Source organism: Acomys minous, assembly GCF_964271855.1.
Source record: "Acomys minous genome assembly, chromosome: 16".
Lineage (NCBI taxonomy): Eukaryota > Metazoa > Chordata > Mammalia > Rodentia > Muridae > Acomys > Acomys minous.
In genome coordinates this window covers 50,665,468-50,688,000 of record NC_140498.1, presented here as the reverse complement: position 1 = coordinate 50,688,000, position 22,533 = coordinate 50,665,468, and the positions used below count along the sequence as shown (strand labels likewise).

Genomic DNA, 22,533 nt, shown 5'->3' with positions numbered 1-22,533 from the left:
ATGCTCCCTGCCATGTTGGCAGTGGACTAGCCCCCACTTAAATGCTTTCTAATAAGAGTTACCTTCATCACAGTGCCTTTTTAACAGCAATAGAATACTGACTAAGATACCTGGGACTCCAGTCTCTGCCTTGTGTGTGTCCCAAGGTCTCTAATTACAGCCTTCATTCTCACAGAAAAAGCACTGTATCCACTGAGCCATCTCCTAAGAGTGCAGTTTCTAAAGAAGGTGGTTTCTAAGTGAGCTGAGGACCACTGGCTGCAGTTATGCATGCCTAGGCTGGTAGTTGTTTAAGCCTTTCTTTCCCCTCAAAGTTACTATGATTAAAATGTGGGCCTTGAGAGTTATAAGTTGTCCTTATTGCCAACTCTTTTTCTATGTCTGCAGCCTTGAATATGCAAGAAAGCTGAGCCACAAGCTTATACCACTCCCAGGCTCCATGTTTTTTTTCCTCTATGATGAACTGTACTGTGTTTGATCCATGAACCAAAATAAGTCCTTTCTCCTGCCAGTTGCTGCTGTCCGGTATTTGGTTATAGCATGAGAAAAGTAACATGTACGGTTGCCTTCTCAAACTCCCCAAGCCGAAAGGCATGCCAGTCCCATGAGAGGAGCAGGGTTTACATCAGTGAGAATATTAAACACTCAAGGTGATCATGTGCTTGCCACTGTGTGTGTGTGTGTGTGTGTGTGTGTGTGTGTGTGTGTGTGTGTGTGTTGACTTTCTTTTGGCTGACTCTATTTGTTTAACTGAGAAATTTTGCTGATGGTTTTCCTAATCTGTCTAATAGCCAAATATCTCCCGAGCAGCCTTTCGTATCCTCATGCCTGTGACATGTCCTCAGAGGGCTGCTCCTCTGGTGAGTAACAGCATAGAGACTGTCTTTACTTGTAAGGTACTGGATTTAATATCACCACATCAAGAGAAGTGACAGAGACAGCCACATGAAGACTTGTGAGAACAGCAAGGTTTTGAACAAGCAGGCGCTGCTGTTTTGGAGCAGTCATGCTGTACCTACGTCCTGGACCATCCCTAGATACATCCCTGAGCTTGGTGGTCAGAGCTGCTGTGCTGCACCTACATCCTGTTTGTCACTCTGTGCTAAGGACCAATCAGGAAGAACAAAGACAAAGAAAAAATTTCTATTTTTATATTATTAATGTACCACTATTTTTAATGGAGAGTATTGCTGTATCACATTCTAACCTAGGTCCCTAGCACAGTACTTTATACATCATAGGTGTTCCATTGCCTTCTTGAGGTCTAGTGACTTGCAGTCTCCTTGGGAATTATGAATATTTTATTGTGTGTGTGTTCTCTTTACCTGAACCTTTCTTCTCACCTGGTTCTTGTTGTTAATAGGTTTGGGTGACTCCATTTCTTTTTAATTCTTATGTATCAATGTTGTTTCCACTGCGCTCTTAGTGAATATCCAATCAAATAAAAACATAGGAAAACTCTAATGGTATAACGGTGTGAGAGATTAGAAAAACTCTTTTGCTAATTCTTTCATCTGTTGGTAATTTAGTGATTTCTCTGGAATGCCTCACTGTACCTTTCCATCTGCTGGCTTGTTTCCACCCCTGACTCTGAAGGATAAGATCATATTTCAGCTTCCTGAGGAGACTGCAAAACGTGGCCAGTGCCCTCCAGCTCCTCCGCCTTCCTGGATTAAAATTTAACTGATTGTTTTAAAAAAGAAGAGTTTCATTAATATATTTCTCATATGTATGCAGGTGCACACATGTCATGGTGTATATGTGGAGGTCAGAAAACAAATTTCTGGCATTAGCTTTGCCAGCAGGCTTGGCATCAGATGCCATCTTGGAAGTGCTTATTGATTCTTGTTCAACTGATTTCAGCCATTTGTACGACTCCTGTTTAAGTAACAGGGATGCAGTGGTTGGAACTAATAGAAATGCAATATGTGTGAGTGCTTATGTAGATGTATCTGTCTATCTGTCTGTCTGTCTATCAATCATCTGTCTTCATCATCATCATATCTATCTGTCTATCTATCATCTATCTCCCATCGATCCACTGTTAGCATACTTTTTTGCCAGCTGTGATAACCTAGAAGCAATGACACTCCAGTACCAAAAAGCATCCTAGGAACCACTATATCCTAGTTACAATAGCATTTTTTTTTCTTTCTTTCTTTTTTTACAATAGCATTTTATAATAACGCCAATTTCTAATAAAAGAAACTAGAGGCCTTTAAAGAGATGTGATTATAAGACTGGAGAAAACTTTCACAGGGAAAAACTGTAGCACTTTGGAGTAACAGGAAGTACGGAACCACTAAAGACAAAATTCCAAAATGATGGGGCCGAAGATGTACAGGAGTCAATTTAAAGAGCTCTTGAAGGGGCCGGCCAGAGTTCAATTAGACAACAGAAGTGTTTGGTGACAGACCACAGCGTAAAATAAATACCCGTGGATCTATGCTTGTATAGATAAATCGAACAAACCAGTAAATGCTGACAAACAAACAAACTCCTCTAATGCAGAAGCAACCCAAATAATGTGTATAGCTACTACTTCCTCAAGGAAGAAAGTGTGAGCCTCCACTCCACATGTGGAGGCTACGAGTGGTACCTTCCTGTGGAGACTATGGTATGGAAAAGAAGGAAAAGAGTAAGCCTGTGCTGTAGCTTAAGTGTGAGATGCTCCTCAGAGCCAGAGCTCTTGGCCCTCAGATGGTGGTGCTCTTAGAAAGCAGAGTTCTGAAGGAGGAAGTGCAATGTGTCAAGTGGCCTGCTGCTTCTGCAACCCACGCCTTTCCCACCATGTTGGAGCATATCCCTCTGAACTGTGGCACAAAGTAAAACCCTCCCTCCCTTACATCACTTCCTGTCAGCGTTTCCCACACCTTGCAAATGGAGAACCTTAGAGAACAGTCAAGGTTAGCCTCAGCAGGGTCCAGTCGCTTTGATAGTGTGTGTCCTCCGTATCACGTCTCTCTACCCCAGTGTCCTTCCTCTTACAGTCCCATGGGAGCAGCCACAGATACTTGACAAACATGAGGTTATAAAAAGCATATCAATCTCAGATAGTACCACAGCTAAAGGATGCTAAGGGGATACTGCTATTAAATGTGTGGCGGTGTCCGCCTGGGATCCTGGGGCAGCCAGAAGGCATGAGACAGACACAGGGTTAACTGAAGTAACTACACACCACTGTTCATAATACTGTATTGGTTGGTTAATTTTGATAAATGCACAGTACCAATTTTGCCTTATTGTTACGACTTTCCCCCATAAATCCCAACCTAGGAAAAAATTGAAAAGCACATATTTTTTTTTTTTTTAAAAAATTCCCTTTCTCTTTCTCAATGTCTCAGGCTCAAAGGAAAGAAGGTGCTGACTCATTTGCTCACAGTTGCATACACACTGAGCATGCTACTCAGGTTTAAGCTGAAGTATCTGTTAAAACTAAGGTGTGACTTTCTAATAGGCTTAAAATTTCCAGTGGTACTTACGTCTTAAAAGAAGCTGTTATTTACTTGACTCTCAAAATATAATACCCAGGAGATATTTCACAGCAGAGCCTTTCTGATGTTCTGTAGTTGTGATTTCTGTGGGCAAGCACAGAACCAGAAGGGTGCTAAGAGTTTCAGAGACCTCCTAGCAGACCTCTGAAATGAGCACAGAGGAAGCTACTGAGTTTGGGATTCAACACTGATTAAAATTCCAAAAGGCCACGTGAATAGAGGCAGAATATGCTATGAGAAAACGGAATGCTGTGGGCTCCTGCAGCATTTTTACTTCGGTGCCTTGTGCTATGCTGAATCAGCTCTGGTTCTGGTCTTCTAGCTCCTTTTGTTAGAGAGTGCCAGGTAAAGTGGTGCTATTGTGCCCATGACATAATAGATACATATATGAAATGCAAGTGTAATGCCTGGCACACTAATAATTTTCTTGCATTTTTATTTAGTATGTGAGGGAATAGGGAAGGCAAGAAGGAGGGAGGGAGGGAGGCAGGGAGAGAGGGAGGGAGGGAGGGAGGCAGGGAGAGAGGGAGGGAGGGAGAGAGGGAGGGAGGGAGGGAGGGAGGGAGGGAGAGAGGGAAGGAGGGAAAGAGGGAGGGAGGGAGAGAGGGAGGGAGGGAGAGAGGGAGGGAGGGAGTAAAGGGAGGGAGGGAGGGAGGGAGGGAGGGAGAGAGAGAAGAGCACTTGCCAAGGTGCTTGTGTGGATGTCAGAGGAGAACTTCCGGAAGTCCTTTCTCGTCTTCTACCATGTGTATTGCAGGGATGAACTTAAGTGACCAGGCTTAGCAGTGAGGGCTTCTACTTGCTGAACTGTCTCTCCAGACCCACATAGATTTTTAAAGAGTTGTCATGACTCACCATCAGCACCCCACCTCAATCATTACCCTTTCCCTTACCATCACTGTCTCCATCTTCTCTCCATCACAACCATCAGCTACCACCATGGCCACCACTGCCAGCAGCAGCACCGGAGCCATCCACACTGTCATTTTCAGCGTTTCCTTTGTGTGCCTACACTGAGTAACTGGGACAAATTACTTAATATCTCAGATTCAGTTTATTCATGCACAATGGGGATTAAAAAGTTTATGTTGGGCATGATGAGGTATCTTTTTAGTCCCAGCACTGGAGAGGTAGGGCCAGGAGGATCTCTGTGAGATCTAGGCCAGCCTGGTTTATGTGGCAAGCTCCAGAACAGCCAGGTCTACATGGAAAGATGCTGCCTCAAAGAAACCAAAGCCAACAAACCAGACAAATAAATTTAAGGTTTATATAGTGTTCCTATGAAGATCGACAAAGATGTTTTTAGTGTGTATTTTCTTCTGTGGTTGGACATAAATGTTTTTTACTGTTTTCATCTAATATATATTCTTTCTCTCTGCCTATCATCTACCTTTATCTGTCATCTATCTGTCTGTCTATCTATCTATGTATCTATATGTGTATATGTATGTATGTATGTATGTATGTATGTATCTGTCTGTCTATGTATATGTATGTATGTATGTATGTATGTATGTATGTATGTATCTATCTATCTATCTATCTGTCTGTCTGTCTATGTCTATGTATGTATGTATGTATGTATGTATGTATGTATCTATCTGTCTGTCTATGTATATGTATATATGTATGTATGTATGTATGTATGTATCTGTCTGTCTATGTATATGTATGTATGTATGTATCTATCTATCTATGTATCTATGTATCATCTATGTATGTATGTATGTATGTATGTATGTATCTGTCTATGTATATGTATGTATGTATGTATGTATGTATGTATCTATCTATCTGTCTATGTATATGTATGTATGTATGTATGTATGTATGTATGTATCTATCTATCTATCTATCTATCTATCTATTTATCTATCTATCTATCATCCACCTATCTATCATCTATTTATCTGTCATCAGTTTACCTATTTGTCCTATCTGCAATCTATCCCATTTCCTCTCTCTTTCATATCCAAATGAACAGATACAAGTTCTCTGAAACTTGATAAACAAAAAACAGAGCTAGAGAGTTTCTTGTAGTCACCAACCGTGGAGAGGAAAAAGCTTGACAAAGCTCAGAGGACTGCTTTTGAAAAAAAAAATCACATTTCTGCCTCGCCTCAAAACCCTCTCAAATAATGCATACAAATGAAGGAAGCTTAACCTGCAATGATTTAAGAAAAAAATTAGTATTTAATGACACTAAAGTTGTGGGTTTATTAGATTTTCATTATCTTGAACCGAGAGTGTAAAATAAAGCCAAGGCCATGGAGGTTGTTGTTAATTGAAGGTTGCCACTAATTAATAATTTATTGAATTAAAATATTGTGGGTGTTTTCATTAGTAATCTGAATGCTTCAGCCTTGAGCCAGGAATACCTCTTTTATTTTTCAATACAGCTGCTGCCTATATTGTAGCATCCTTTGCGGACAATAAAAATTGAAAAATGTACAGTCTCACTGAGATAAGCAGCACAGTGGTTAAATCTGGTTTGTTATTCTGGTCCATTCCCTCGCCTCTGATACCTGTTTAGGACCACAGACAGACTCATTTTCCTCTCAGACTCCAGCCAGCCATCAGGCAGACATAATAATCAGATGGCTTGGTTGAGTCTAGCTCTGAGGTCTTTGGATTTATTAGAAATGTATCAGGGGAATACAGGAAAGGCTTGGAAGGAATTCATCCTGGGAACTGTGATGTATGCTAAGCCAGGACAGGCAGAAAGGACTGCCATGGAGGAAGCAGTTTCCCAGGCCTCTCCTGCTCCAACACAGCTGGGGGTGCTGGTAACTCTTCACACTCCTTTTATCCTTTTTGTATGTTTGTTAGTTTTTTTGAGGCAGGGTTTTTCTGTGTAGCCCTGGTTGTCCTGGACTCACTTTGTAGGCCATGCTGGCCTTGAACTCACATCAGTGTCACCTGTCTCTGCCTCCTGAAAGATGGGATCACAATAAAACAAGTTAAAGAAGAGGAGTTTATTCTTTTTTAAAATATATTTTATTAATTTATTCATATTACATCTCAATGGTTATCCCCTCCCTCATATCCTCCCATTCCTCCCTCCCTCCCATTTTCCCCCTACTCCTCTCCCCTATGACTGTGACTGAGGGAGACCTCCTCCCCCTGTATATGCTCATAGGGTATCAAGTTTCTTCTTGGTAGCCTGCTATCCTTCCTCTGAGTGCCACCAGGCCTCCCCATCCAGGAGACATGGTCAAATATGAGGCACTAGAGTTCATGTGAAAGTCAGACCCCACTCTCCACTCAACTGTGGAGAATCTCTTGTCTATTGGCTAGATCTGGGTCAGGGTTCGAAGTTTACTGCACGTATTGTCCTTGGCTGGTGCCATAGTTTGAGCAGGACCCCTAGGCCCAGATCTGCCCATTATAATGTTCTTCTTGTAGGTTTCTAGGACCCTCTGGATCCTTCTATTTCCCCATTCTTCCATGCTTCTCTCACCTAAAGTCCCAGTAGCATGTCCTCCCCTCTGTCCCACTTTCCTAGTTAAGTGAAGACTTTCATAGGACATATCCTTTGAGCTAGTGTCCAAATATAAGTGAGTATATACCATTTGACTCTTTCTGCTTCTTGGGTTAACTCACTCATTATGGTCATTTCTAGTTCAATCCACTGAGGGGTTTACTCTTGCTCATAGTCATGGGAACAGCCCATCATGCAACAGAGATGTAAGGCGGCTGGTCAAACTGCATCTGCAATCAGGAACCAGAGGTGAACGCAGATGCTCAGACTTCCTTCCCCTTTATGTTCTGCCTGGGACCCCACTCCATATAATAGCGCCACCCATGTTCAAGGTGGCTCCTTCTATCTCAGTTAACCCAGTCTAGAAGCTCCCTGATAGACATGCGCAGGTGTCTCTGGGACCCACGCCCAGGACCCTTGGGGGTGGGAGGGTGAGCTGGTGTGGAGTCATGCATGAGGCTGAAGCTGACTCATTTATTACTGAAATAGGACATGCCTTTATACCCGCCTCCCAGTGTCCCATTGGCTCCCAAACTGCAAGCTGTTGCTGTGGCTCCTCCTCCTTGCTTCCCATTGTGATGTCACCAGACTCTGGGCAGTCAGTCTCTGGGTGTGCCCGGGCATGTTCAGGTAGGTCTGGATCCGACTCTACATAAAGGCCCCCTTCTGCACAGATGCATGTCGCCAGGCCTGGGCCTTGACCCTGCTCAAAGCAGGTCTGGTTCCTCCTACAAGCAGGGAGGCCCCATCCAAGTGACAATATTTACCATCTTCCCTAGCATTAGCTTATAAGAGAGTCTCTGTCTCTGTTACTTTGTATCTTTGGAAGTTCTATCACTGTATTCTGTACACTAGAATTAAATGTACCCTATGCAAGATAGGATAAAAGGGGCTGAAGATACTGTAGTTTTAAGAACGTTAAACATGGAAGTCAGATCTGCCTAGGTTACATCCCAGCCCCATGTCTTCCAGCTATGGAACTTTGGTTAATTACTTAGTCTTCTGTGATTCAGTGTTCTCATGTGCAAAGGGAAGATGATTGTGGTGATTTGAATAGGAATACCCTCCCTCCCCCCACCTCCGTAGACTCATGTGCTTGAATGCCTGGCCCACAAGGAGTGACCCTGTTAGGAGTTATGGCCTTGTTGGAGTGGGTGTGATCTTATTGGAGGAAGTGTGTGGAGGTGAGCTCTGAAGTCCCATATATGCTCAAGCCATGCCCAGTATGACAGTCACTTTTGCTGCCTGGGGATCAAGATGTAGGCATCTCAGCTCCTCCTTCAGTGGCACGCCTACCCGCATGCCAGCCGATGTCTTTCCTACTGATGATGATGATGCATTAAACCTCTGAACTGTAAGCCAGCCCCAATTAAATACTGTCCTTTACAAGAGTTGCCTTGGTCATGGTGTCTCTTCCTAGCCATAGAAACACTGCCTAAGACAGATGTTGGGATCAGGACTGGGATATTGCTGTGATAGTTCTGACCAAGCTTTTATTTGAAAGAATGTAGATTTTGGATTAGGATACCAGTGGAATGCTTTCAGCAGACCTTAATGTACCATATTAGTAGGCACATGGAAGACAAGGATGCTGGGGGTGATTTGAACTGTGGGGTCCTGGCTCAAAAGGTTTCAGAGAAGAATTTTAGTATGTGGTCTAGAGACTGTTCTTGTGATATTTCGGTTAAGAATGTGGCTGCTTTTTGCTGTTGTCCAAAAAGTCTGCCTGAGGCCAGAGTGATGAGTTTTGGATTAATTTTGTTGGCAGAAGTCTCAAAACAGCCTACTATTGACCCCGTAGTGTAGTTATCAGTGTTCACTGTTATGCAGATCTATATTGAAAAGGAGCAAGGTGATAGGATTTGGAATCTCAAACGCTGCAGAACCCGGAGCCTTCAGATGCAGTGATGCAGCTGGAAAGGTGACACAGTAGTTAAACGCACGTGCTGCTCGTGCAGAGAGAGCCCAAGTTTGGCTCCCAGCGCCTGTGTTGGGTGCCTCACATGGCCAGGGAGTTAAGTCCGTCTTTGGGCAACTGCATAAACATGTGTGCACTCACACTCACAGATACACACAGATAAATCAAAATGAAAGCAAAATCTTTTAAAAATTAAGCAAAAGGCAATGCCATGGAAACCTCACTGTAGTGAACTAGAAATTCTGATCTCTTCCTCTTGCCCACATGTTCCTTGGTAGACTTGAACATCTCTCTTGCTCATTTTCTTGAATGTGTGTGGGAGCCCACGCAAGTCCTTGCTTCCTCTGTTTCTCCCTGGCATAGACTTAAGCTTTAAGAAACTCGTGCAAAGACTCATAACCAAGTCCTGATTGAATGAACGTGCAACTGTCGTTCATTCATAAATCGATCCAGTTTGCCCTTTTTTTTTCCAGCCTCTCAGTGAATTTGTCTTCTGTCAGCTCATCTCTCCATCTTTCTCTTGGTTTCTGCTTTTGTCTACTTTTCTGTGTTTCTAGCTCTTCTCTAGCATGTCCCCAAACAATGCGCATAGTGCATATTGTATGTGCGCCCACACATGCTCATGCCGTGCACAGCTGCTGCTTTCACCTTGTACTAACTACTCCTTTTTTCAAGGGAAGGTGAGCTTCAGTAACGCATCCTGTCCCACTGCCCTCTCTCCAAAGCCTCCTTTAATTAGGCCAAGTGGAGAGGTTCAGTAAAGCATTCTTTGTCTATAAGTCCTTCTCTATAAAATGCTGCAGACATGATAGTGTTTACTTGAACAAGCAAGCGTCCTGTTTGGAAGAATTCTGCCTCTGGCTTTGAAGTCTCATTTAATATCATCCGTTCGTACTTCTCTCTTTTGTCTCTTCCTGGAGCTCAGCCCTACCCAAGGCCAGTTACCTTTTTTTCTCTGGTTTTCAATTATCCTTGTCGCTTTTATTCTCATCTTCAATTTTAGTTGCTGCCTAGCAATTTGAATCACGATGCTTAGCCTGAGATTTTCTAGAGAAAGGCACCCTGGATAATAAGCAGTGGTCCACAGGATCCACTTTCTGTCTGCATCATTTAGTGGTGGGGAGAATGAAATACGAACAGCAAGCCAAATCCTCGTTTCTTCCTTCAGGTAATTCTCCTGTTAGTTTCACTGAGTATAAAAGCCCAGTAGCCTTCATTTGAGTGAGGGACATTTGATACTAGCATTAAGAGAAGACAAAAATCAGTCTTGTCCAAGAATAGACTGGAAGCTCATTTTGAAGACACTGGGCCAACATGAACAAGAACCGTCACTGTGGGCCTTGATAATGTAGGGGAAAAAAGTCCAGCAAATTAATAATCTATACAATCTATTTTTGGAAATCAGTTTCCACATATACGACCCATTTGAGCTGGTATGTAAAAATGTAAGGTTTATTTGATAGTTTTAATTTTTCCCATTAATTTATTTATTCACTTTATTCTTGATCACGGCCCCTCCCCATCCTCTCCTCCCACTCTCACCCCAGTCCCTCAATTATCAATCCCTCCCCTTCTAATATGTTGAGCACTCTATGTGAGAATTTTTTTTTTATCAGATGGGTTGTTTTGTTGGCAGTGGTAGTTTGCAAACTAGTGAAGAAAATAAGAGAGGAAATTAGCTTGAAGCTGTTGAGTGTTTGCGACCAGAAGGTAAAGAAAGGAGGTGCTGGAGTCTGGAAATAATTATCCCTGCCACAGTTCCCCATTAGCGCTGGCAAAAGACCTAGGGCCTGACAGCTAAATTAAGGCCTGCTACTCAGTGAAAAATTAGCCACAGAAAGCTTGATTTGGGGTAACACCACGTCGCGTGCCACTTACTGTAGAGCTTGACAGCTTGGTTCCATTCATAAGATTCATGCAGGGGTAAGGCTGCTGTGAAAATATGGAGTGTTTACAAAGCAATGGGCCCATTAAAGGAGGCACATGCTCAGCAGAATTCATTTTTAATACAGTTAGTGATTTCTGTAAGCTTTAATACAACTATAGGTTGTGTGTTGATAAGTCTCCCCTCACCTCCCTACCTTTTCTGTATTTCCTTCATATTATCACACCTACCACCAGGTCATGCATGATGGTATGTGTCTATATAACATCCAGGAACCATCACTGAAAACATCTGATGCTTTTTTTTTATTGTAATATTTGTTGTTGTTGTTGTTTTGTTTTCTGTTAAATTTTTAAAAATTAATTTATTCAGATTACAACTCAATTGTTATCTCATGTGGAGAGCAGAGACTGACTTTGACATGAACTCTGGGGCCCCCTATTTGTCCAACTCCCCTTGGTGGGGAGGCCTGATGGCACTCAAAGAAAGAATAAGTAGGCAACCAAGATGAGACTGGGTCTTAGACCTAGGGGAGGGAAATAGGGTGAAAGCGGGAGGGAGGGAGGAAGGGGGGGATACATGTAATACTCTTTTTTAAAATAATGATTAGAATTTGAGATTTGAGGTCAGCAAAACTAGATGGTAAGCCCCCTCCAGAATTACTAGTCCAGCATCCCAAGGATAGTGACAACCTCCCAGAGGCTTAGTTCCCTCACCTGCCAAAGAACGTGTGTGTGTGTGTGTGTGTGTGTGTGTGTGTGTGTGTGTGTGTGTGTGTTGCTGAAGGTGGATCCAGGGCCTTGTGCCCATTAGGCAAAATGCTCTAGCTCTAAGATGATCTACTTAAAGCAAGTTGTTCCAGAGTGACTGTGTGTGGCTCTTTTGCACAGGCGGTGGTCTTTCTTGTGTATCCAAGTGAGTAACTTAAAATGAATGTCTCTGGTCCAGGTGTTAAGACCACAGGGAGAATCACAGAAGCCCCAGCATCCAGGTGTTTAGCATATCTCTCAAGAGCTGTTCATTTTTGTCCCTTCATTTTGTGTAACATTTTTATGCATGTGTATACTTAATAAGACGTGTCTGCCCATTTGGTACTTACTTATCTGGGAAATGGAACAATGCAGAAGTTAAAATATAATGCTGTGGGTTGTTTGCTTGTTTTCGTATGGGCCTGTAATTTCAGTCACTTGCCAGGCTAGGGGGATTTGTAAGCTGAAGGCTTGCTTCGGCTACAGAACGAATTTAAGACCACTGGAAGAAATGTAATGGTACCCTGTCTCAAAATAAAAATAAAATATTAAAGAGCTAAGGATGTATGTCAGGGTAAAATGCTTGCTTAGCATGTGCAAGGCCTAGGATTTAGGTCACATACTGCAAAGCAAACAACAAAACCCTCAAACATAGTGCTACTTAAAAAAAAATGAACCTGGATTCACTTAGGCAGTAAGATGGGGCGGGTGAGCTGGGGCCACTGGATAGATGGTCACAGGTGTGGGCCCTGATGACAGGAGGCCCCCAGACCCTCCCCCCCTCCCCTCCTGTGTGTTCCCTCCCACCCCACCCCCACCCCAAACCCACACAAAATGTGTCAAAAGCTGGCTCTTTGAAGAAAAACATATCAAAGTGCCCTGGAGACAAGCCCCTGGAAGTGACCTGGGAGTGGCTCCTGCTATTCAGGGACCCTTGGTTTAAAAACCTAGCTCTCTGTCCTTGTCTTTCTGTTATCATTAAGCTTAGTGATTTAAAATCTAGCTCTTTGACTCTTGACTGTCTTCATTTTAATCAAGCTTTTCACAAGTCAGAGGCTCCTTTCCCGCTCTGGAAGGGACCCAGATTCCCATGGTCTCAACCCTGGGTGAGCTGGTGAGTGGCTGAGCTGAGCTTAGCTACTCTGTACTCCCTAGAGCTGGGCGATCTGGCTGGAAAGCTGCCCAGGAGGCCTTCTTCATGACTGGTTTTCAGGCCAGAGCCTTCCTCAGCTGGCCTCCAGAAGGCTGAAGAAAACTCTGTGTCCAGATTCTCAGCCCAGCCTCCCAGAGAAAGGAACCCACACACAGGCATAGACTCTGTAGCCGTTAAACTGTACACAGAAGTGGCTAAGGTAGCATAGGTCAGCAGGCAAAACAGTTAATGCTAGAGCAGAGAATGCAAGTTCAGTTCTCAGCACCTTACTGGCTGTCACTCTAGCTACCTCCCTCTGACCTCCATGGGCACCCGCACTCATGTGCATAAACCCCACACCCCACACACATACACATAAGTAAAGATAATTCAGGAAATCTCCAAAGATAAGATATAATAACATCTTTATTGTTCCAACCTCAAGGAATGTTCTCTATACAAATAGAAGCACTAAAGCATAAAGATAAATGCACTAGCATATTTATTAGTGCTATTGCAAGGACCAAACTAACGCCATGTCCTGTGTGTTCTGTAACTAAATACTGTGGTCTGTACGTTCTGTGAGAACGTGTCCTCTAGGTGACCCTTACTTCCCCCTGCATTCTGGGAATGACCATGTACTGTTGTCAACTGCACCTGCCAGCAGTCTCCAGAAACTCCACTGAAGCGATTAGATGCAATCAGCACCTAATGTTCCTCTGAGATTAAAAAAAAAACAACAACAAACTTCTCCTTGGGATCCAACCTCCACCCAACCTGCCTAAAGGTCACCATTCCTGTGACCCACAACCCCCACTTATGTTTTTCCCCCCTTTTATAAACCCACTACCTTTGAAGCTCTGAGTCACTCTCCTATCATGTTGCCTTAGGAAGGATTGTGGCCTGAGCTCGAGCCTGTAATACAGGACCCTGTGTGTGTTGCATCGGTATCGAGTCCTGGCGGTCTTTTCGGGGAGTCTCGCGATCTGGGATATCTGGGTACTACACTATTAAGATTGGCTACAGAGGGTAGACATCTCAGCGCTAAGCACGGTTGTTCACTCTATAGAGGCTGTACCACATCTGAAGGACTGAATGAACTTGCGTGCATTATGTATTAACCTAGACAAGTGCTGCGCTGCTTTGAGAGCAGCATGGTTCAGTTTTCCAAAAGTGGAGGAAAACATTCATAGGCCTGCACACCATTTCATGCAGCTATATAAATGGGGAGAAGGTGGACAAGTCTGTTTCCTTCCTAGGAGATGAACACTGGGCGAGAAGGGAGAACTGGTTGCTCTTTTTCTTGTAAACTCTGCTTTGACTTGTAGCCCCAAGCAAGCATTTCAAGTTAGCTTGAAATGAAAATCCAGTAAGGGCCATGACAAAGATACTTACCTCCTGACTGGGGATACAGTAAAAAAAAGGGCAGAGTGAAACTGTGTGTTGGTGTGGTAGAAGCATTCTCTCTCTCTCTCTCTCTCTCTCTCTCTCTCTCTCTCTCTCTCTCTCTCTCTCTCTGTCTCCCCACCCCAGCTCGTGTGTGTGTGTTTGTGTGAGTGTGTGTGTGTGTTTGTGTATGTGTGTGTGTGCGTGTGCGCGCGCGCGCTTGCGCGCTTGCCTGGGTTAAGAATCCCCTGGAGGGGGTCCTGTTATTTTTGCACAGTAAAAAAGGGGTGTTCAAAGTCAATGTGTGTGCATCTTTTTAAAAAATATTATTTATTTATTTATTCATTTTACATCTCAATTGTAACCCCTCCCTCGTCGGCTCCTGGTCCCAACCTCCCACCCTCTTTACCCTCTTCTCCCTGCCCTACTCCCCAGAAAAGGGGAGCTCCCCACCAACCCACTCCAGCACATCGAGTCACATCAGGACTGAGTACATCCTCTTCCCCTGTGGCCTGGCAAGGCAGCCCCACTAGGGAGTGAAGGAACAGCGCGCATGTCATAGACAGCCTCCACTCCCCTTACTAGGGGACCCACATGAAGACCAAGCTGCCCATCAGGTACATATGTGTTGGGGCCCTAGGTCCAGACCATGCGTGCATGGTCCTCGGTTAGTGCTTCAGTATCCACAAGTCCCTCTGAGCCCAGGTTAGTTGGCTCTGCTGGTCTCCATGTAGAGCTCCTGTCCCTTCCAGCTCCTTCTCCTCCCGCCACTCTTCCACAAGGCTCCTTGTGCTCCCCCTAAATGTTTGGCTGTGAGTCTCAGCATCTGTTTCGATCCAACAAAACAGGGGTGGAGCCTCTCAGAGGACCACTATGCTAAGCTCATATTTACAAGCAAAGCAGACTGTCCTTAATAGTGGCAGGGTTTGGCTCTCTCCCTTCGTGTGGGTCTCAGGTTGGGCCAGGCATTGGGTGGATATTCCCTCAATCTCTGCTTTATCTTTATCCATGCACACCTTGTAGTCAGGGTAAATTTTGGGTCCAAGTTTTTGTGAGTGGGTTGGTGCTCCCCTCCCCCCACTAGGGGTCCTGTCTGGTTAGAGCATGGCCTCTTCAGTGTCCATGATCCCCACTACTAGGAGTCTCAGCTAGAACCACTTTTACATCCTCCCATGAGCCTACCTGCCATAGGTTTCCAGCATGTCTCAGAGATGTCCCCAGCCTTATTTTCCTCAGCACTCCCTCTCGTATCCTGTTCCCTCTCTGCAATCACTTCCGAGTCTATTCTATTTCCCCTTCTATGTGAGAGTCAAACATACTCCCTTGGACCTTTTTTGTTACTTCTTTGGGTCTGTGAATTGTAGTATGGCTATCCTTTGCTATATGGCCAATATGCATTTATAAGTGAGTATATACCATGCGTGTCCTTCTGGGTCGAGATTACCTCTCTCAGGATGATCTTTTATATTTACATCCATTTGCCTGCAAATTTCATGATCTCCTTGTTTGTAATAGCCAAGTAGTATTCCATTGTGTAAATGTACCACAGGATTTTTGTTTTTTTGTTTTTTGTTCTTTTGTTTTTATCCATTCTTTGGTTGAGGAACATGTGAGTTGTTTCCAATTTCTGGCTATTATGAATGAAGTTGCTATGAACACAGTTAAGCAAATATCCTTGTGGTATGGGAGAGCATCTTTTGGGTATATGCCCAGGAGTGGTGTAAGTTGGGTCTTGTGGTAGAACTATTCCCAGTTTTCTAAGAAAGCACCAGAATGATTTCCAACGTGGTTGTACAATTTTGCACAACCACCAACAATGCAGAGGTGTTTCTTTTTCTCCATATTCTCACCTGCATGTGCTGTCACTTGAGGTTTTGATCTTAGCCATTCTGATGGATATAAGATAGAATCTCAGAGTCTTTTTGATTTGCATTTCTCTGATGAGTAAGGACCTTGAGCATTTCTCTAAGTGCTTCCTGGCTATTAGAGATTCTTCTGATGTGAATTCCCTGTTCAGCTCTGTACCCCATTTTAAAATTGGCTTATTTGGTTAGTTGGTGTTTAATTTCTTAAGTTCCTTATATATATTTTAGATATTAGCCCTTTGTTAGATGTAGGGTTGGTGATGATCTTTTCCCAGTCTGTAGGCCATCATTTTGTTCTATTGACAGTGCACTTTGCCTTACAGAAGCTTTTCAGCCTCATGATGTCCCATTTAGTAATTGTTGATCTTGAGCTTGAGGTTTTGGTGCTCTATTTGGAAAGTTGTCTCCCGTGCCATTGAGTTCAAGGCTGGGTCCCACTTCCTCCTCTAAAAGAGGTCTTTGATCCACTTGGACTTGAGTTTGTGCAGGGTGATAAATAAGGGTCTATTTGCATTATTCTACATGTAGACATTCAGTTAGACCAACACCATATGTTGAAGACGTTTTCTTTTTTTCCATTGTATGGTTTTGGAGCCTTTGTCAAAAATCAAGGGTCCATAGGTGTGTGGGTTTCTTTATGGATCTTTGGTTCAATTTCATTGATCACCCAATCTGTTTCTATGCCAATGCCATGCCATTTCTATTACTACACTCTGTAGTACAGTTTGAAGTCAGAGATGAAGATAGATCCAGAAATACTTTTATTGTGTCGGACTGTTTTAGCCATTCTCAGTTTTTTTTCCATATGAAGTTGAGAATTATTCTCTCAATGTCTGTAAAGAATTGTGTTGGTATTTTGCTGGGAATTGCATTCAATCTATAGATTGCTTTTGGTAAATGATAAGTTTTACTATGTTAATCCTATTGATCCATGAACATGGGCGATCTTTCCATCTTCAGTTTTTTTTTTTTTCCAGAGGCTTGAAGTTTTTGTCATACAGGTCTTTCACTTGCTTCATTAGAACTACCTCAGTATATTTGTGGCTATCAAGAAGAGAGTTGTTTCCCTAATTTCTTTCTCAGTCCACTTGTCATTTGTATATGGGAGGGCTACTGATTTATTTTAGTTAATTTTTTATCCAGCCACTTTGTTGAAGGTGTTTATCAGATGTAGGAGTTCTCTGGTAGAAATTTTGGGGTTGCTTATGTATACTGTCATATCACCTGCAAATAAGAATACTTGAACATCTTCCTTTCCAATTTGTTTCTGCTTGATCTCCTTTAGTTGCCTTATTGCTCTAGCTAGAACTTCAAATATTATTAAAAATACATGGTGATAAGGACAGCCTTGTTTTATACCTGATTTTAGTGGAATTGCTTTGATTTTCTCTGCATTTAGTTTGATGTTGGCTATAGGCTTGCTGTATATTACCTTTATTATTTGTAGGTGTAGGTCTTGTAGCCCTGATCTTTCCAAGACTTTTATCATGAAATAGTGTTAGCTTTTGTCAAGAAATTTTTCTGCATCTAATGAGATGATCATGTGATTTTTTCTTTGTTTATATAGTAGATACATTTTATTATTATTATATTTTATATTATTATTATTATAGTATATACATATACATTAATGGATTTTCATATGTTGAACCATTCCTGCATCCCTGAGATGAAGCCTACTTGATCATGGTAAATTATGTTTTTGCCAGGCGGTGGAGGCTTATACCTTTAATCCCAGCACTCAGGAGGCAGAGGCAGGCAGATTGCTGTGAGTTCAAGGCCAGCCTGGTCTACAAAGTTAGTCTAGGACAGCCAAGGCTATACAGAGAAATCCTGTCTCGAAAAACCAAAAAAAAAATATGTTTTTAATGTGTTCTTGGATTTGGTTTGTGAACATTTTATTGAGTATTTTTTGCATTGATGTTAATGTGGGAAGTTGGTCTGAAATTCTCTTTCTTTGTTGAGTCTTTGTGTGGTTTAGGTATCAGGGTGACTGTGTCTTCGTAGGATGAGTTTGACAATCATCTTTCTGTTTCTATTTTGTGGAATAGTTTGAGGAGTATTGGTATCAGCTCTTCTTTGAAAGTCTGGTAGAATTCTGTGTTAAAACCCTGGGCTTTTTGTTGTTGTTGTTGTTGAGAGATTTTGATGACTATTTCTATTTCCTTAGAGGTTATAGGACTGCTTAAACTGTTTACCTGATCTCTGTTTAACTTTAGTCAGTGAAATCTATCAAGAAATTCATACATTTCCTTTAGATTTTCCAATTTTGTAGAATACAGACTTTTGGAGTAAGAGCTAATGATTCTTTAGATTTCCACAGTGTCTGTTGTTATATCCTCCTTTTCATTTCTGATTTTGTTAATTTGGATATCTTCTCTCCTCTCTGCCTTCTACTAGTTTGGCCACGAGTTTGTCTATCTTGTTGATTTTCTCAATGAACCAGCTCTTTGTTTCATTGATTCTTTGTATTATTCTGTTTGTTTCTAAGTTATTGATTTCAGCCCTGAGTTTGCTTATTTCCCACCATCTATTCCTCTTGGGTGTGTTTGCTTCTCTTTGTTCTAGAGTTTTCAGGTGTACTTTTAAATTGCTAGTATTGTCACTCTCCAGTTTCTTTATGCATGCATTCAGTGCTATGAACTTTCCCCTTAGCATTGCTCTCATTGTGTCCCATAATTTTGGGTATGTTATCCCTTCATTTTCATTGAATTCTAGAAAGTCTTTAATTTCTTTTTTTATTTCCTGGTCTAGTGGTTACTAAGTAGGGAGTTGTTCATTTTCCATTAGTTTGTGTGTTTTCTCTTGTTTCTGTTGTTGAAATCTATCATTAATCCATGGTAGTCTGATAAGATACAAAGAGTCTTTTAATTAATTTATTCATATTACATCTAAATTGTTATCCAATCCCTTGTATCCTCCCATTCCTTCACCCTATTCCCTTCCCCTGTGTCTGTGACTGAGGAAGAGAAGATACAAAGTTTTATTGTATCTATTGAGGTTCGCCTTGTGACAAAGTATATGCTCAATTTTGGATAAGGTTCCATGGGGTGCTGAGAAGAATATATATTCTTTTTTGTTTGGGTGAAATTTTCTATCTGTAAATATCTGTTAGGTCATTTTGATCAATGAAATCTATTAGTTTTATTATTTCTCTGTTTAGTTTCTGTCTCAATGATCTGTCCATTGGTGAGAGTAAGGTGTTGAAGTCTTCCACTTTTAATATGTGGGGTTTGGTGTTAATTTAAGTTTTAGCAATGTCTCTTTTATGAATGTAGATGCCCTTGCATTTGTGTCATAGATATTCAGAAGTGAGAATGGTGAACTTTTTTTCTTTGATGAGTATGAAATGTCCTTCCCTATCTCTTTTGATTATTTTTGGTTGAAGTTCTATTTTATTAGATACTAGGATGGCTACTCCAGCTTGTTTCTTGGGTCTGTTTGCTTAGAAAAAATTTTTCCAGGTCTTTACACTGATATAATGTCTTTGTTGCTGAGGTGTATTTCTTGTATGCAGCAGAATGATGGATCCTGTTTTCACATCCATTCTGATAGCCTGTGTCTTTTTATTGGTGAATTGAGTCCCTTGATGTTGAGAGATATTAATGACCAATGATTATTAGTTCCTTTTATTTTGATATTGGTGGTGAAAACATCTATGTGTGTGGTATATGTGTATTTGTGCTTCCCTTTTTTGGGTTTGCTGATGTGGAGTTATTTATTTCCTGTGTTTTCCTGGGTGTAATTAGCCTCAGTGGGTTGGAGTTTTCTTTCTAGTATCTTCTGTAGGGCTGGATTTTTGTCTAGGTACTATTTAAACTTGGTTTTGTCATGTGATATCATGTTTTCTCCATCTATGCTGATTGAAACTTTCCTAGGTACAGTAGTCTGGGCTGATATCTGGGATCTCTTAGTGTGTGCAACATATATGCCCAGGCTTGTAGAGTCTCTCTTGAAGGGTCATGTATAATCTGATAGGTTTGACTTTGTATGTGATTTTGCCTTTTTCCTTTACAGTTTTTAATATTCATTCTTTGTTCTCTATTTGTAGGGTGTTGATTATTATGTGGTAGGAGGATTTTCTTTTCTGGTCTAATCTATTTGGTATTTTGTAAGCTTCTTGTATGTTTATAGGCATCTCATTTTTAGGTTGGGGAAGTTTTCTTCTACAGCACTGTTGAAAATATTTTCTGGTCCTTGGAGCTTGGAGTTTTCTCCTTTTTTATTCCTCTTCTTATTGTTCTTTTGATAGTGTCCCAGATTTCTTAGATGTTTTGTTTCTAGAACTTTTTTGTTTGTTTGTTTGTTTGTTTCTGGAACTTTTTAGATTTAACATTTTCTTTGACGTAGGTATTGATTTCTTCAATTGTATTTTCTACACTTGAGATTCTTTCATCCATCTCTTGTGTTTTGTTGATGATGCTTGTGTCTATAGTTCTTCTTTTCTTTTCTAGGTTTTCCATCTCCAAGATTGCCTCAGTTTGTGTTTTGTTTATTGCTTCTATTTCCATTTTCAGGTCTTGGACAGTTTTATTAATTTCCTTCACTTGTTTATTTGTATTTTCCTTTATTTCATTAAGGAGCCTAGTCATTTCCTTCACCTATTTGATTGAATTTTCTTGTATTTCTTTAAGGAATTCATTCATATCTTATTTTAAGGCCTCTATCATCTTTATAAGGTTGGATTTAAGGTCATCTTCTTTTGCTTCAGCTGTGTGAGGGTGTCCAGGGCTGGATGTAGTAGGGTAGCTGGGTTCTGGCAGTGCCATATTGCCTTGGCTCTTGTTGATTGTGTTCTTACTCTGGCCTTTAGCCATCTGATTGTTCCTGGTCTTGGTTAGATGTTTCTGATACTGAAAAGACTCTTCCAGGAGGCAAGCAGAGCCTTGGGAATAGCAGACTGCTCACTTCTGCTGCCTGGGTGTTCCTGGAGACATGCAAGCCTGGATGTTCCTTTGCTGGCTATGTCCCAGACAGTCAGAAGATAGGCTGGGTGGACTTTAGTTTGGCTGTTCCTGGGGTCCCACAGGCCTCGATGATCCTGGGCCAGCACACCTCCTCCAGAGGGCATGTTATAGAGCTTTGCAGGCTGTGTCCCCAGGCAGGCATGAGAAAAGCTGGATAGGCTCTTACCTGGCTCTTCCTGGGGCTGTTAGGCCTCTCCAGAGGGAAGGTTACAGAGTTCTGCTGGCTATGTCCCCTGGCAGACAAGAGAAAAGCCAATGTGTTTGCATTTATGTGGCACAGACATTGTATAAAGTGGTCCCTGGAGACCTGCCCAGACTGTCATCTCTTATGCGAAGCTTAGTCCTTGGCAATGCTTTGTTGTTGGTCATAGGACCTCTTCTTTGCCCATATAAAATAAATATTCTTATGTATGTCTCATATTTCTTCCTTATCTTTCCATAGAAGACCACTGATCACTTCACAGAGACCTGGCCAATCCACTCTTTAAGATATAACTATGGATATGTACCTTCACTCAGCCTAGGGTAGCTACTTCCAATGGGACCCTGTAATACTGTAGGTAAGCTGCTTACCCCAGAACTGCCATGTGGCCTTGAAATCATGTGCACAAATACTTTCTGCCACCAAGTGAACTTTCTATTTCTACTTAGAATAGTTTAAGCTATTTTAATTAGGTTTCCTTTCTTCAAAGGCAAAAGTTGACATATGATTTTCCCCAAAAATACTACCAATTAAGTAAATTATTTGTTCAGTTTCTACCTCAGACGAGGAAATGGGGACTCAGAAAAATTGAGAGAACTGCTCACCGTCACACAGGGAGGTACCATTTAACATGTCGCTTCAGTTGGGCTTGCCAGGCTTCTGCTATGTGAGTTGCTCTATACTGTGCTAACAAAATACCTAAACAAACCTACTTGGAGAAAACGTTTATTTTGGCTCCTGGGTTCAGAGCTTCCAGTCCATGGAATTCTGTATGTCCTCGGTAATCACTGTGACCAAGCAAGGATTTTATAGAGACCTCTAGACTTGAAGTTGGTGTCAGGACTGAGGATGGCCTTTCAGACTCCTGAACTCTGCTCTCTCCTCCAATAGATTCACTTTTTGTCCATCCACAGACAAGGGAGCTGTCAGGATGGCTTAAACGTAAGCTGTAGCTTCCAGGCTAGGGGATACATGGGGCATTATTACAGATATTTTCCTGGGGAGAAAGAAAGGGAATAATAACAGCTGATGGGGAAGCAAATAACAGTCTCTACCATAAACAAATATGTCTTTTATTCTCACTTTGTAAAGAAATAAATATAAAATGACAAAGGGGCTTCAGTCACCTTGAGTTTTCTTTGGGTTACCTAGGATTTCAATGAGGGACAAGGTGATTATTATCTCAGAGAACATAATTGGTAAGCTTGCCAACGTTCTTATCCATCTGGGGTCCAAGAAGCTTTGAAAAAAGAACGTGATTATGGCATTCTCCCATGACTGATATTTATACAGAATAAGACTAACATTTTGCAGAATAAAAGGCCAACAGAAGACTCCTTTAGGGTTCTCCATCCACCAGCCTCTCACTGTCAGGCCTGGCGTCTCCCTCAGTTTGCTTTGGATTATGAATGAGTTATTTTTACAGATAGAATGGCCAATACAAAGACAATATT

General features: G+C 41.9%; 1 long non-coding RNA gene across 2 annotated transcripts in view; it reads left to right on the top strand.

The window, feature by feature from the left end:
• The first annotated feature begins 7,589 nt into the window (after positions 1 to 7,589).
• Positions 7,590 to 22,533, top strand: part of LOC311587068 — a 74,937-nt gene continuing 59,993 nt past the window's right edge. For both annotated transcript variants that reach the window (XR_014775769.1, XR_014775770.1), the window contains exons 1-2: positions 7,590 to 7,605; positions 21,320 to 21,437. This is a non-coding gene — a long non-coding RNA (uncharacterized lncRNA). The remainder of the gene's footprint in view (positions 7,606 to 21,319; positions 21,438 to 22,533) is intronic.